A 12,321-nucleotide genomic window follows, 5' to 3' on the forward strand; every position below is an offset into this window, starting at 1 on the left:
AGGTTTAGAAGAAGCCATGCTGCAGGTACTAAAATATCAAGAGAACTTGAACGACTTTAAAAAAGATATTAAGTGTCATCTAGTGCCACTGTCCAGGTTTGATTATCCCCAGGCACACAGAACTCATTACTGCACCAACAGCTCTGTTCACTGAATGGCAGCTCACCAACAGGCTGTGGAGAGAAGAGCTGCTGAGATGGAGGCCTGGCCCAGGCGTCCCTAGCTCCCACCCCGAAAGGGCCCCTGAGCTAGCTGAGGCTGATTGCCTCATCTATCAAGTAAGACTCCTAGCTGGCCCTAGAATTTCTGCACTGGTTATTTGGAATAGCATATATGAAAATATTTTGGTCAAGTCAATGAAGTTGTCCTAACCTTTAGAGCTGAAGGAAACACAATGCAGTGGTTGAGCACAAGAGAGAGCTGAGAAGAGGAAGACTGTGGGTCCCTCCTGTCCCACTGGCTCCCTTTCCCAGTTCTGAAATGAGCCATCAGCCTGCTAGGGATTCAGGAGCACAAGTTCCTCTCATCTTCTTACTTGGCCATTCCTCATGGCATTGCCCTCACCTGACAGTCAGATCTGGGTCCTACTGCATCGTCTCCAGCTGGATTTGGGAACAGACAAGAGAAGAAGCCTCCGACAGGAGATTTCCTTTATAGCAAGTGATAGGGCAGTTACACACCTCATCTCTTTTCCTGTCCCTAGAGCAAGAGCCAGCCACACAGCCCCCAGACTTGGAAGGGAGCTGGCAGCAATGAGAAAGGAATAAATGGCATATGACAGGGATCACATGTGAAGGATTTGGGGAATTTCTTTTGAACCACCTGTGGAAGTTGCCATCTCATCACGTCACTTTTATTCTAAGTGTGAGGATGACTAGGTCCCCAAAAGAAAAGTGCCACCCCCCCTTTTCTCAACAACATCCCAACTTCTCTTCTGACCTTACTTTAATACATTAAAAGTACACTGTAAAAGATGAGGGTTTGAGATGAGGTGTGGCGGGGGAGAGGCTAAATGTCCATTAGTAAGGAATTGGCGGGGGGAGGGGGCTTTCATTGTAACTGCCATTCTTTAAATTCTACATTTCCATGCTTTTCAAAAAGCCTCAGTTTTCTAGGTCTGGGATCTGGGCTATTTTAGGCTCCCTGGATTTATTTCACGTGGTGCCTAAACTGCCACACAGCAGTCAAACAGCAGCTGGTCAGTCCTGCAGACCTCTAGCCTGCTGCCCATCCTGGCACAGAAGCCAGAGGGACCATGGTCCATTGCAACAGAATGTGCAGACTGGGAACTCTGACTCTTTGGAGGATCATGCTGTCAGTTTGGTGGATCTGACAATCTGCAACTGTTTAATGAAATAACAGGAGAGCCTAGAACACGAGTATACTGAATGCAGAAAAGTTAAGTCTCGCTTTGTAAACATTTTGATTCAATGCAAGCTAGGTTATAAGGATAGCATATTTTAAACTGAGGTATGACCAATACTCAGTAAAGTGCTTGAAACTTGTGTACAACTTGAGGAATTTTTACATGTGTGTACACCTGTACAATCACCCCCAAGTCAGGAAACTTTCCAGCCTCAAAAGGCCCTTTCATAAACTCTCCCAGTCAGTATCCTCAGGCAAAGGTGAAACACTTATTTTTGCTTTGGATCATATTTAAAAGAAATGGAGCTACTGAAAGAGAACCACCCTCTGTGGGAGATTATTTCTGGGCTCCACACCTGCTCCATCAGCCCCTCTGAGGATGGGTTAGGTCCTGAGAAGGAATCGAAAAGAATTAGCTAGTGATGTGCACGTGGCCATAGAAGCTGGGTACGTGACCCGTCCCCAGAGGCCTGGGCAGCTCCCTCTGAAATGCAAGGCTGCGGTCCAGAGTCCTGGTGGGTCAATGCTATTTACAGTCAACCTTTCCGGTTTGTGGTGGCCGTTCCAAGGAGGGCTATTTTTAAGCAAGGCGATGGCCTGCAGAACCTCTGGGTAGCAACTTCAGCTAGCGTGGATACAAAGTGAGATTGCCTATCAATCTACTGCAGATGGCCTGATCTAGAAGAGAAAGGTGATAATTACCGTCCCTGAATCCAGGCCCCAGGCAAATTGGAAGATGATAACTGATGCCTTAGCCCCTAGCTCAGAGCTTGATCAGAAGCTAGAAAGAGGGACCTCAGCCTAGGGAGAGGTTGGGGGTGGGAAGGGGAGAAGGAGAGGGGCTCATTCTCCGTAGTTAATCCGGGGCCCCAGGGATGGGGCTCCTGAGAGACGGGAGGAACCAATTCCCTAAAAGGGGCAGATAGAGGACAGTTTCCCAGCGGCCCTTCCACCCCCAAGGCTGGAGCCTGCAAGCCTGGGCAGCCAGTCAGATGCCTGTGGGCCCAGGAACCTCTCGCAGAGGCCAGGGAGAGGCAGCCTCCAGCTGCAGACTTAAGCCGGAAAATTTAGCAGAGACAGAGCAGGTGCTACAAGGAACTCCGGGGCCCGCGGCGGCGGAAGAATCAGGAGCCGGCCTTCAAGGGCACAGCTGGAGAGCGATTCGGCCGGAGGTCTGAGGCCGGATTGGCCGAGACGGGCCCGATCCCGCCCCTCCCCTGAGCCCTTTCAAGGCCCGGCTCCGGCTCTCGCGTTTCAGTCCTTGGCTGTGGGCAGTGCAGGAGGCCGGGCGCAGGAGACTTCAGCTCCAAGGTTAGTGAGACGGTGAAGCACCTTTCTTCCCCCAAAGCCCAAAGCGGGGGCATTTCGGGAGCCAGGGTGGGGGCCTTGTGAGTAGTGGACCCAGGGCAGTGGGCCGGGATCTGGGCACTGTTCCTGTGTGAAGAATTAGTGGGAACTCTCTAAAGAAGCCGGTCGAGCCTCTGTCCTTGGCTGCCGTCACCCTGTCCCCAGGAGCAGGTGACCATGCCGTAGGACAGCTGCGTGTGAGGTGCCAGAGCCGTGTCAGCACCCTGCTTGCGGTGCCTGTTTTTGATAATGAATTGGGAATTTTTCTTGATGGCAGAAATCTAAATGCCACTAAATTGGGGACCTTCAACTTTCGCATGTATTTATGGAGACTCACACATTAGTTTTGAGAATGGTTTCCCGCAGCAGCAGCAACAAGAGAGGTGCAAATCAGTGACTTGGGGTAAACTAACTGAAAATAATGAGCATTTTGAAGCCCTCGAATGGAGCTAATTACTAATTGAGCAAATATAGCTAGACTTGATTTAAACTGGTTCATATTGCTAGTAATTCATTTTTGAAATCACTAACCCATTAATAATGAGCCAAGCTTATGTTTCCCCTCCACCCTGGAGGTAAAAATGCTATAGAATTGGCCTACATGTGTTTCACCTATGCCAAAGACGTGTTCTTTGCGTGCTTGGGTTACTGTCAGTCCTGTTTCTGTCTCTTGAGTGGGTGACATCTCTGCCTTCGAATGTTCTGCTGGGGATGGAGAGAGGTGTTTGCCAGAACAAGCCACAACCCCTCAGCCTTCCTCACTGTTGTCCTTGAGCCCTTCTCCTGAGCATTGCCCTGGTTCTGCAACCCCCCAGCGGGTCAGGTGGAATCAAGTGGGATAAAGAGTGCAGAGTCCTGCATGTCCAGAGGCAGAAGTATTTGTTCTGAGACAGACTTTGCCTCTGGCTCAGGGCCACTGGACCTCCTTCTCTGCCACAGCTGAGAGGAGGAGACATTTGTCTTCCCAGAGGGAACCACATGGAACCTTGCATCAGCATTCTGGGAGTTCCTGCCCATTGAGCCAGGAATCTCACAGGGAGCCCTTCCTGAAGGTGACTGCTGGAGGTCACACCCACTCCTGCCTGGGGAGCCACAAGGACTCTGTCCCTTGGGCAAGGGAAAGAGACTACTCCTTTACAGCATTTCAAGGGACTAGATGGTGCCCAGCTTCCTATTTTCTTGAAAACAACCTACCCTTGAGAGACAAGCCTGGTGATGATCATATATCTTCATCCCCAGAAGGCCTAGGAAAGACCTGTTTTATAGGGAAGGACCCTAAACCTCTCCGCTAATGACTTTCTATTTGTTGAATAGAACAGGGGTGCCCAAGAGTGCCCCTGAGGGTGCCTCTATAGGCCATGGTGGCAAAGTAGCTTGAACCCTTTCCTCTCTTAGAACTGGGAAGGGACAGTCATTTTCTGCTGGCCACGTCTGGCATCATGTGAGTTTGTTCATAGCGTTCTGTGGAGCTGGTCCAACCCCAAGGACATCCTCTCTTTTGGGGTGACTCTCTAGATGGAAAGCTGACACGTGGACCTCCCCCTAGCCTTCCACTGCCCTCCAAGGAGCTCAGACACATGGACACCGTGTACAGCTGGACCAGAAATAACTCTGGGTCAGCAGAATGGCACTCATGGCATCTCCATCCAGGATACTCAGGACAACTAAGGGGCTCAGGATGGAGGCTGTGACAAAACCCAAGGCCTCCACGTTAGGAGGGGACGGAACCAGACAAAACCCTCAAACCATGACCCAGACTCCCAGGATTCCTGTCTGAGACAGATGTATAGCTCTTGGGCACAGTGACGCGAGGGCTTGCTGTGGTGGTTCTTGTTTTTGGTGGAGAGGACAAGTGTAGGAATAACCACGACACCGTTGCCTTTGGCTGTGACCTTGCACCCCCCTATAGAAATCTCCCTGGCTGGGAGCCCAGCAGTTCTGCCAGGTTTTAGCTCTGATGCTATGAGCAGTACTTTTCAAATCAGGACTCAGGAGGTGTTCCAGATCAGGGAAACAGAGGCCGACCGCTTCTATGAGGTGAGGGCTAGAGATGCCTTCTCTCCTCACCCCTGCAATCCCTACCTCCGTGTGAGAGAGGAGAAGGAAGGGGAGGAGAGAGAACAAAAGCCCAGGCCCCACCTCCTCAGGGAAAGGCAGGCTGGCCCAGCATCCCCAGCACGGCTGGCAGGCTCTTTGGGCACCTGGCGTCAGAGTGGAGTGGGTAAAGCGGCACCTGGCATCTGGGCCCCTTCAGCAGGAGCCTGAGGACAAGGAAAGAGAACAGGTCCAGAGTGTTCTGGGACTCTGAGGGTGTCACATGGTCTGGGGTGAGGATCCCGTGTCTAGAAGCTGCTGCAGTAAAGGCATTTCTACCATCTGGGGGGCCTCGCTGAATGGTGTGATCAAATGCCACTTCCGGGTCCTAAACCACGTCCTAAACCACAAAGGTGGTTTCTTTCCAATTGCTGAGCAGAGTGGGGCTGCCCAGGAGGTGCGCTGCCAGCAAGGAGCCTGAATGCAGGGCCAAGCACAAGCCTAAGTTCAAATCCCAGCTTCATTTAGGCGCTGGCCCAAGACCTCGGGCAGGACTTTGAACCCTCTTGAGTCTGTTTCCCCATCAGCAAAATTATGCCTGCTTGGCAGGATTGTTTCAAAGACTGAAAACAGGGTTTGTAAGGGCCACGTGCATGATGCATGGCTCCTGGTAAGCATTCAGTAAATGTTAGTTAAAAGAAACAAAGAAAGGAAGGTTCAACCAAGCGTGCAAGGATGGAAAGACGTTCAAGGTGGAAGGAAAGGCTTGGGCAAAAGGTCAGAGTCTAGAAGAAGAACTTGGGAGTCCAACTGAGCACATACATATTGTGAACCCAGATAATGGTTTTCAGAGGATGATCAGTGGATCTGAAAGTTCATGATGGGCTCCTTCTGGAATCAGGTCTTGTCTGCAAAGAAATTACAACATAAAACCATTAAATGAAACTCATCAAATGCTAAACTTGTAAACCAAAATCAACAAATGTTCAGAGAAGGAGTTCCCATCATGGCGCAGTGGTTAACAAATCTGTCTAGGAACCATGAGGTTGCGGGTTCAATCCCTGCCCTCGCTCAGTGGGTTAAGGATCTGGCGTTGCTGTGAGCTGTGGTGTAGGTCACAGATGCGGCTCGGATCCCGCGTTGTTGTGGCTGTGGTGTAGGCTGGCAGCTGCAGCTCCCATTGGACCCCTAGCCTGGGAACCTCCATATGCCACGGGAGCGGCCCTAGGAAAGACAAAAAAAAAAAAAAAAATGTTCAGAGAAGAGGCAGACCAGTGCTGGCTGGGACAGCCTGGGTTGGCTGAGGGGACAGAGGGATAACTGTCTCATTGTCTTTGGGTCATTAGGGAGAAGGGACTCAGATTTATTTCATGCCTGCTCTGGTCTGTCACTTAATCCTTACAGAGCTCAGGAAATGGTCTTACTGAGCCCATGAGGTAGAGGAGTTGCTGAGGCTCAGGTAGGCAATTTACAGTGTTCCCAGATCCAGCAGGGCTTGGGAATGCCTGACATGCAATGGTCCCATTCTTGCTACTCATTGGAAAGTAAAGCCTAGAAATCTGGATTTTTAACCCATTTCACAGCTGATTTTCTTTTCACTTTTAATTTATTTAATTTCGATCACAAAGGCAAATACATACATATTTTTACAAGTGATGCAATACAGAATTCTATTAAGAGAAAATTAATCATCTATTGACTCCAAATCTATTGCTCTGGAGTAATACTTGATGCAGTTTGAATAACCTTCAAGACTTTTCTTTATGTTTGTTGACTAGAAAAATGCACAATGTGGGAGCTGTGAGTTAAGTTTTATTTGGATCCAAAGGAGGACTATAGTTTGGGAGACGACCTTTCAGATAGCTGAGTGTGTGTGTGTGTGTGTGTGTGTAAGTAAGTAAGTTTACTGAAAGAGGGATACATGCAATCAAGCACACATTTTGGCAGAAGGTTGCTGCTAGTCCTGAGGAACAGATGTCCCTGTGAACGATTTTAGTGCTTTTCTAGATATGGCAAGATGCAAGAACTTGGGCTCATAAAATCTTCTCCTAGAAAAATACCTAACTGTCTGAAGGCCTGTTCTGTCAGTTTTCCCAGAGCACAGAGTGCCTCACTCTGACCTCTTTTCAGGGTGTGTTGAAGGTCAGCGGCTGCAGTGGCCAATGACTTCATTCTTGTAGAACCAGATGGCAAGTGACACTTTTTGGTTGGCCTGTTCGTACCAGTCTATGCACATATGTACATATGCACCTCGTTGTTACACAATTGGAATCATGCATACTCATTACTCTGCAAGATTTTTCCCTTTTAACCTAAGGACATGGTATAGACTTACATCCTGGTGACTGGGGGCAGTTTTCACTGATTCTGTAATAGCTGCACAATGTTTCATTGTCTGAATGTGTCACATTTAATACAGCCTTCCTCTGATGGCCAGGTTTCTTCTGCGTGTGTGTTTTGGTTTGGTTTTTTTTTTTTGCCGCTACACACGTTGCTTCTTGAAACATTCTTATGCCTCTTTCCTAATATACTGACAGCTCTGTTTCTGCAGGACAGACTTCCAAAGGGTGATGCTGGGCCAGTGGGTTTCCACATTTTTATGATAATAGATGTTTCCTGGTTCACTTTCCACAATGGTTGTGGTGGCTCTCAGAGCACCCCAGGGTGAATCTGCTTACAGCCAGGGAGGAAGGGCCATGCAGAGCTGCTCCCTCCTGTCCCCTAACTCTCCCAGCTCTACTCCTGGGAACCTTTTAGGACCAAAAGAAGGCCCCACCTTGCCTCTAGCATAGGGCTTTATTTCCCTGCCTCCACAGAAGCAGAATGGTGGACCTGGAGCAGAGAGGTGAAACTTGTCCTGCCTAAAGTCTCTTTGAAGACATCAGGGCTGGAGTCCCTGTCGTGGCTCAGCAGTAATGAACCTGACTAGCATCCATGAGGACATGGGTTCCATCTCTGGCCTTGCTCAGTGGGTTGAGGATCTGGTGTTGCCATGAGCTGTGGTGTAGGTCACAGATGCGGCTCGGATCCTGCATTGCTGTGGCTGTCGTGTAAGCTGGCAGCTGTTGCTCCAATTCAACCCCTAGTCTGGGAACCTCCATATGCTGCACGTTTGGCCCTGAAAAGCAAAAAAAGAAGGGAAGGAGGGAGGGAGGAAGAAAAGGAAAGAGGAAAGAAAAAGAAAGAAAGAAGCGGATGTTTGAACAATTGCCGCCCTTTCCAGTCCAGACCCCTCTTGGGCAAGAAGTCTCTTACAAGCTCCATAATCACATTAGAAGACATCCTCTCTGCAAAACCTCCCAGGGACCCTTCCGTTCCACCTGATTACCCTGTCCTTGCCTGGACCCTAAACCTGCTCCCCAGCCAGGATTCCCAGTCATGGGGACTCCTCAAGTCAGAACCCTGGCCGTCCTTCAAGTGTCCTTCATGACATCCATCCCCAACTAACCGCACAGCCCCCCCGAGCCCACTCACTAAATAGCTTGGGAATCCTTCCCATTTATCTCCATGTAAGCCTCCGCCACTGCCATGGCTCAAGGCCAGAGAATCTCCTCCCCAGATTAGTCCAGGGCCCTGGGACTTGGTTTCCCTGCCTCCAGACCCATGTCCCTTCCTCAGCAATGTAGTAGCTTTAGCCACAAGAACTCCTAACATTTATTGCCTGCTCCCTCTCTGTCAGGATTCGGGCCGACACTAGGACCCTCAACGTGTGGGTCCTATCATTGGCCCCCTTTTCCAGATGAGAAAACTGAGCCGTGCTTTTCAATCTATCTATAGAAAAAGCTGCTACTGATTTCTCCTCCATTGCAGACCAGTACATTTGTAAAATAAAAGTGCAATCGCTGGAAAAAGAACTTAATCAAAGACATGCAAAACACCAGCTCAGTTTTTTTTTCTAATTGAAATTATTCTGTCAAAATGTTACACACATCCTCAAATTTCACTCTCAATTTCTGTGTTTGTCTCACCATGAATACCACAGCATTATGGAGTCAACCTTCCATAAATCTAGTAAAATTGTTCCTCTGCTAAAAATCCTGGTGTCCCTTTTCATCACCTCCAATATCAACTGCCACGTCTCACAGTGACTTTCCTCTTGCTCCCTGTCTCTGCAGTCTGTGCCCTGCCTTTCACCTCACTAGCTGTCCCTATGCTCCTGGCAGCCCCCCACCTCTGTTCATTTTGTTCCCTTTATCTGGAATGTCCTCCCCTCTGTCCACCTGGCACCAAAGATTTTTCACCTCCTCCAGAATGACCGCCTCTGGTCCACCCGGCAGATTTGGGGTTTCTCCCCTCTATTCTCTTTGCTCTTGCCACTTTGGATTGGAATGCTGTGTTCTTACAGTGATCTGTCTCCCCCACCAAACTGTGAACTCCTGGAGGGCAGCCCCAGGATCTAACACAGGGATTCACTCTCCAATGTTGGTTGAATGGAAGGACAGATAGGCAGATGGATGCATGGGTAGGTAGATGCATGGGTGGTTTGGTGAATGAATGGGATTTGAGGCTTAGCTCTTGGGTTGAAATTGATCTTCTCCACCGTGGATGTTGCATTCACCCTTCACGTGGGCCATTTGAGTAGTTGGTCTTGGCCCCGTTCAGATTCACTCCTGGTAGCTGCAGGTATTCTGGAATCTAGAATCAGTCAGGGTTATCCCCAATTTGTGCATTTTCCCTGGGGCAGCCACTACAAATCCCAGGCAGATTCAGCTTCAGTTTAATTCAGCTCTCCACCTTCAGGGGAATTATCTTCTGTGGAGTCCCTCCAGAGCCACATTTGAATGAGGGACAGTGTCCAGGATGCTGTTTCCTCATTCAGAAGATTGAACAGGCATAGAACAGGGACTGAAGTTAGCCTTTCTTCCCCTTCTCCTTTCCAAAGTAGATTAAGTGTGGTGAGGGCTGAGGGCAGGGGCAGTTCTCCCACCTGGAGATGGCGAGAAAGCAGCCAGCCAGAGGGAGGCGATGCACCAGACCTCCAGAGTCATCTCATGATGCTCACGGGTGTGTGGTGTCTCCTCATTGTTTCTGCTCTAATCCTTTGCAGTCAGTGACCTGCTACTAGTCCCAGGGCAGGTGGAGGCAAGTAATACCTCCATCTAATTGAGACCAGACAAGCTCCCTCAAAAAGTGTAGCGGAGTGGGCTGGGCCAGTTCCAGACCCTCCCAGGGGCTCTCACAGGGCTCTGGGTCCCCTCAAAGAACACTTACCACTTGACTTGTTGCCCAGGCGGGGTGCTGGTTAAGGGCCTGGATTATGAAAACAGACCACTGGTTTTGACTCCCAGCATTGGCGCTCAGAAACTGTGTGCTTTTGGATGTGTTATTTTATCTTTCTTTACCTCCATTTGCTCACCCGTAAAATGGGAGTCATAAGAGCATCAACCTCACGGGTCTGTTATACGGATTCAATGAGGTAATGACCACAAAGCTAACAGCAGATAACCACAAAGCTTAACAACGGTAAGTGCTACAGGAGAATTTTCCCCTTAGACTATGAGCTCTGAAAAGCAGCCCCATAGTAGGCATTTAAATATTTATCAAACAAACAAGTAAAGAGATAACATGTCTTTATCGTCATTCATCCTGTCTTGCTTCTCCCTCCATCACTTTCTCACTGTGACTTGTCCCCACCTGACACACGTCATTATCATTCATGGTGACCGTGACCCCCCATGCCAGGTCAGTGGGGTTTCTGGAGGGAGGAGGAGCCCCGAGGGTACACCCCCTGCTTGCGCTGCCTCTCAGAGCTGCCCAGAATGATGCCCATGTGCTAGTGGGCAATTTGACCCCATAATTATCCTCTCTCAAGCCCCCTGTGGAAACCCTGATGAAGACAAACCCTTCAGGATGCCGGGGAGAGCATAAAGAACCAGAGGCAGCTAGAACTGTCTGGCAGCTCTGTTACTTGAGAGACAAGGGGATCTACTCCATTCAAATATACTGTAATATTGTTTATTACAAAAGCTTGTAGGAGTTCTCCTGTGGTGCAGTGGGTTAAGGTTCTGAAGTTGTCACTGCAGGGCAGTGGGTTTCTGGGTCGCTGCTATAGCATGCATTTGATCCCTGACCAGGGAACTTCCATGTTCCATGGGCGTAGTCAAAAATTAAAACACAAAAAGCTTGTAAGTAAAAGCAGCATCTTCATTTAAATGAGTGCCTATTGAAAGTCAGTACATATAACTTCCCTCTAGCTGTGTGACCTTTGGCTGTCAGTTAACCTCTCTGTTTTTGAGTTCCCGCATCTGTGGCGTGGGGCAAGATAATACTCCTTGGAGTTGTGAAGAAAGTACATGGCCCTTGAAAGTGCTCTCTAGTTTTGTTTTTCCCCCTTATTAAGACATGAAAAGGATTTTTAATATTTTCAGTTATTCTCCAGTAAAACGGGTTGCTCTCAGAAGTGGTCAGCTCCCCAGCACTGCTGGTATTTAAGAACGGCTGAAGGGAAAGAGATTTCTGCATTCAAGTCGAGCTAAGTGGTCTCTAGGAGTTCCCTTGTGGGTTATTGGGTTAAGGATCCAGCATTGTCACTGCAGCGTCTCGGGTCGCTGTTGTGGTGTGTTGTAACAGGTTTGATCCCTGGCTGGGAACTTCCACATGCTGCAGGCGCGGCCACAAATTTTTTTAAAAAATAGATAGATAGATAGATGACTTCCAAAGTCCTTTCCTGCCCTGGTTTCTCTGTGACTGTTCATTCACTCACCCAGCATTTACTTAGAACCTGTCACATGTGGGCCAGTGGGCTTGAGAACCAAGAAAAACTGTGACCCCATACTGTGGTTGTGGGTTCTCTTCCCTTTTATGTACCAAGTACTAAATCGGCTCCAAATAATGTCCATCCTGGAGCTGAGCCCAGCTGATCTCCCAACACTGTCCTCCCCAGTAATGTGGGGGAGAGAAATGCCAAAGTTAATGTACCCCCTCCCTTTTCTTAGAGTATTTCCTTCAGAAAACTTTCTCTGCCCCTTTGAGACATATTTAAATCTTTCTAAAAGCTAAGTAAACGTCTAGCTGGTTTGACCACCCAGGCCCGTCTTTCTCAAGCACCTGGGAGCATCTCTTTGAAATGTAAACGCCCCATCGAAGACAGCCGCCCAGTCTCCGAGGCTCAGTGGTAAGCAACCTGTCAGAGAAATGGAAAAGCTTATTTTCCCTTTGGACAAAGGTAGTTAGCTAACACAAATGGCCATGCCCACGACTGTGAATTTAGGGTGAACTCTGTGTGACAAGTAGTGCTGTCATATTCTCTTACCTGACTTACCTCGAGAGCAGTTTGGAAGGGTCTGTCTGAAGGCTCCATAAGAGGATGAGATTTTGTTCCGCCTTTTTGGAGTCTCTTTAACTGATTGCCTATGCATTGCAGTCTGTTTTCCTGCTTATTAGTCAGTAATTAAACTGTTTCTTTCTTTTTTATTTTTTATTTTTTGTCTTTTTGTCTTTTCTAGGGCCTCACCCACGGCATATGGAGGTTCCCAGGCTAGGGGTCCAATCGGAGCTGTAGCTGCCACCTACACCACAGCCACAGCCAAGCGAGATCCGAGCCTCGTCTGCGACCTACACCATAGCTCACAGCAA

At 48.8% G+C, this 12,321-nt stretch overlaps 1 protein-coding gene across 1 annotated transcript in view; it reads left to right on the top strand.

The window, feature by feature from the left end:
- CKMT2 (creatine kinase, mitochondrial 2) overlaps positions 1,975 to 12,321 on the top strand; it is a 33,824-nt gene continuing 23,477 nt past the window's right edge. The window contains exon 1 of the mRNA XM_021082288.1: positions 1,975 to 2,676. The gene's annotated coding sequence lies outside the window, so the exon portion shown is untranslated. The remainder of the gene's footprint in view (positions 2,677 to 12,321) is intronic.

This window comes from Sus scrofa, chromosome 2, assembly GCF_000003025.6.
Source record: "Sus scrofa isolate TJ Tabasco breed Duroc chromosome 2, Sscrofa11.1, whole genome shotgun sequence".
Lineage (NCBI taxonomy): Eukaryota > Metazoa > Chordata > Mammalia > Artiodactyla > Suidae > Sus > Sus scrofa.